Source organism: Lactuca saligna, chromosome 2 (genome assembly GCF_052625555.1).
Source record: "Lactuca saligna cultivar CGN05327 chromosome 2, ASM5262555v1, whole genome shotgun sequence".
NCBI lineage: Eukaryota > Viridiplantae > Streptophyta > Magnoliopsida > Asterales > Asteraceae > Lactuca > Lactuca saligna.
Genome location: NC_136418.1, coordinates 49,119,755 through 49,124,139, shown reverse-complemented (window position 1 = coordinate 49,124,139; position 4,385 = coordinate 49,119,755).

The window sequence follows — 4,385 nt, the reverse complement described above, 5'->3', positions numbered from 1 at the left end:
AAAGAAATCATTTGTATAAATTTAGTGACTAGTTTTCAATACAAAAACATACTTTTGAACTCACCATCTTTATGTTGATAGGTCTTCAAAACCGCTTGTATTCTCAGGACAATGATAGATAGATACCTTTGCCAGCTTTTAGAGAAGACGGAGCATTTTGGAGTCTCATCTTTATCTTTTGCCACTTTTGATGTATACAAACTATATTTCAAATAGATGTAAATATTCATATTGTAATGTAATGGTTGTGCTTACTTTGATTTCTATGATACGATTGTTGTGATACTACACATGACGTCGCCCACCCCCGGACGTTTCCGTCGTCCGTTTCTGACGGTTCGAGGGTGTGACAGATTGGTATCAGAGCTATTGTTTATAGTGAACTAAGTATACCGAACCTTACATGGTATACAACTATAAACACTAAGGGGCTGAAGTGCTCTAAACTAAAAGTATACTTTTAAAGTATAAGTATTTCCCAAAAAGTATACAAGTATACCTACATACCAGAAACAATATCATATGTAGAACAAAACAAAAGTATTTGGATGGTGGATACCGCGGTTAAACTTGGGCAGTTATGCAATCATGTCTAGGGTCAATATAGCCTGATCAACTATATTCATTCGAGACATGACCAACATGTGCTTAGGAGTGACTGTGGTGTTGCAGCAAGCCTAAAACTTACCAAGTCTCCATACAACAAGATATCGTTAGAACAAAACAGACAACTTAAAATACTATAGGAGTATTTTATTTAGAGCTGAATACATTGTAGAGATTCATTTCAAGTGTTGCTACTCATTCTTTCTTAGCGATAATTTGCTTGTGCTAGTAGATTTTCCTTGTTTATCGCTTAGTAGAACACTCTAACTATCGTATTGAGATATATCTTACTTCATATCTCTTAATTAGATTCCATAGGACTTACCATCTTCTTCTTCCTGTTATAGAACAAGAGGCCTCCAAAGAAAAGACCCAACAAAAAGAGCAACAATTCCTCAACGGATCCAACCCTACCACCACCTCCTCAGTTCGATCCCACTATGTTTCAGGTAGTTGTTACTGCCACTATGACCTCCGCTTTGTCACAGATTAACCCTGGCGGATCTGGAGGTTCCGGGAGTGGTATTCATTCCCAAAATCATGAAGATAGTCAAGGACACCAGAAGGAGTGCTTCTATAAAGACTTCATGAATGCAAAACCCACATATTTCGATGGCAATGGAGGTGTTATTGCACTGACTTGATGGTTAGAGAAGATCGAGTCCATCTTCGAAATTTGCTCCTGTTCTGAAGCCAACAAGGTGAAATTCTCTGCTTTCACTTTCACCAACAGAGCGTTGACTTGGTGGAATAGTCAGGTCAAATCCCTAACCGTGTCGGTAACAAATGCTATGGGTTGGGAGAGTTTGAAGGAGCTCATGCTTGCTGAGTACTGCCTACGGGGTGAGATGCAGAAACTGGAGCATGAGCTATGGAACTTGAAGATGAAGGGTTCTGACATTGTTGCCTACACTTCTAGATTTGAAGACCTAGAACTTCTTTGCCTAGGAATGGTCACCCCGGAAATCAAGAAGATATAGAGATACATTTGGGGATCGACGCCCCCAACTCAAGGAAATGTTTTGACTGCCAGACCAATCACTTTTGACAGCGCCAAGTGCCTAGCACAGACTCTCATTGATCACGAAGTTGATCTTGATAAAGTGACAACCGCTCCCAAACCAGAAAAAGAGAGTGGTGAGAAGAGAAAGTTCTGGAAGCAGCAAAAGGGCCAGTCTTCGCATGGGCCTTCCAAGAAACAACATACAGTGGCAGTCCATGCTGCTATTACTCTTGTCGCTGCTCCTGCAACTCAAGCACCTACCAGTGGATATACTAGTACCCTACCTTGGTGCAGCAAGTGCAGTTATCATCACTGCATACCTGGCCCGTGTCGCAAAATACTCTGCAACAACTGTGCAAGAAGGGTCACACGACTCGAGGTTGCAGAACACCGGTCCAACCAACCAATCAGGCCTCCGGAGCAGGTGTTAGTCAAGATTGTTATGGCTATGAGGAAGTCGGGCATTATAGGAGAAACTGCCCCAAGGCAACAATGACTGGAAACACAGGGAGAGTACTATCTATGGGGCAAGAGGAGGCAGTTGCTGAACCTACTGTTGTTACGGGTACGTTCCTCCTCGACAACTCTTATGCATGCATTCTTTTCGATTCTGGTGTGGAGAGAAGTTTTGTTAGCCATGCATTCAAACATCTTCTCAAACGTAAACCTCAACCCCTAACCGAAACATTTACCATCGAGATGGCTAACGGTGAGAAAGAGAGCACTAACGACATATTCATAGGCTGTACCCTTATCCAAAACGATCATTCCTTTCCCACCGACCTTATGCCAGTTTCCATAAAAAGTTTCGACGTCATCATCGACATGGATTGGTTGAGCCTCAATCGTGCTGATATCCTTTGTTATGAAAAAGCTATCCGTCTCAATCTTCCCTCTGGTGAAACCCTCATGATCAATGGTGATAAACTCAGCTCAAACCTTCGTATCATTTCGTGCATTAAAGCCCAAAAAATTATGCGAAAGGTGTGTCATGCATTCCTAGCTCATGTCATCAATGAGAAACAGGAAGTTAAAAACCTCGAGAGCATCCCTGAAGTTTGCAACTTTCCTGACGTTTTCCCCGAAGAGCCTTTGGGAATTCCTCCCAAGCGCCAAGTCGAGTTTCGCATCGACTTAATCCCTGGAGCTACTCCCGTAGCTAAATCCCCTTACCGCCTAGCACCAACAGAAATGCAAGAGTTATCCAGCCAGCTCAATGAACTTGTTGGGTCAAAATATGGTTTATACTTTGCTTTTCTGCGAAATTATATTTTTATGTAATATTTTATGAGCTTACAATCTAGTTTACGGTCAGGTGGGGTTTACGGTCAGTGTTTACGACCGTAAACCCATTTACGGCCCATGTTCCCCTTGTAGGTGTTAGGGTGAGGAGTAGAGATTGCTGAAACACAAGGAATATACGGCCAAGAGAGAAACTAAAGAGAAGTTTTATGTGTGTGAATCTTTTGTATCCGAGTCTTCATTCTAATCAATTAATACATAGATTCATCATATTCTTCTTCTTCTTCTCTTCTATTTTATCTGGCATCGTCCGTTTGATTGGGATTCCGCACCATCAAACGAATCTGATTGATACACAGGCATTTTAGGGACTTACAATTGATATCAGAGCCTGGTTGTATCAGTCAATTTTGTCAGATTTGGAGCATAATTTGATCTTATTTTCAAAATATTCTTGCATTTTTTTGATAGATCTTTGAAAAATAAGGGAGGGTTTATTCTTGGTGTTTTTCATAAAAAAGGTTTTTGATCGAGTTTTGGAGCTTCAAAGTCGAAAAATCGGTGTTTTTGGTCAAAACCTGCGAGGGTGTGGCGGAGTTTGCGGTCGGCGGCTAGGATTTCGGAGTTCACGGCCAGAAACTGTTCACGGTCGCCGGAGGTTTGCGGCCTTAGCTCGGATTTCGGCTCGGTGGCTTGCAGATCGAACTTGCGCGGCTTCAAGGACGGCTCGGCTCAGCAGCAACAAGCTTCAGCGCTTCAACATAAAAATAAGACAAGATTTTGAGGGTGTTGGGTTTCGAACACGCGACCTCCAGCACACAGATATAGCGCCTTACCATCTCAGCTAGCAAGCTCCTTGTATCATCCCTCCGAATTTAAAATATAACCCGTCATTCTCTCTTGCAAGTTTCGAATTTTTGACAAAATCAGCCCAAAAATCATTTTCTTTTAGTTTTAAATTCTTTTTTCATCTAAAAATAAAAATAAAAATAAATTAAATTAAAATTAATAAATATTAATTTTTGACTTTTAATTTTTAACCTTTGACCTTAAATTTTGACTTTTACTTCCAAGTTTGACCTTTGACTTTTTCATTTAACTTTTAAATTTTCAAATTTAGTTTTTCGATTTGACTTTTGAGTTTAACCTTTTAAATTTGACTTTTAAGGTTGACTTTTGAGGTTTATAATCAATGGGTTTGACTTTTAAGTTTGATTCTGGCTCCTGGTTGTGCTTTTTAATTGATTTTAAGGTCTACGAGGGAGTTGAAAACATGAAAGAGAGTCGTTAGGATATGTTAAGACAAAGTTTTAACAGTTTCGATTATATCACTGGAGAAACCCTCGAAACTCCGTTGCAGCGATTTACTACACTTACTACTGAGATGAATATAGCTGGGATCTTCTTGTCTAAGTTTGAGATAAACAAAAAGCTACTGAATTCACTTCCGAAATCGTGGGATATGAACGTGTCTATCATCAAGAAGACAAAAGATCTCAATCATCTTAGTCTTGCTGGTGTAATTGAAGAACTT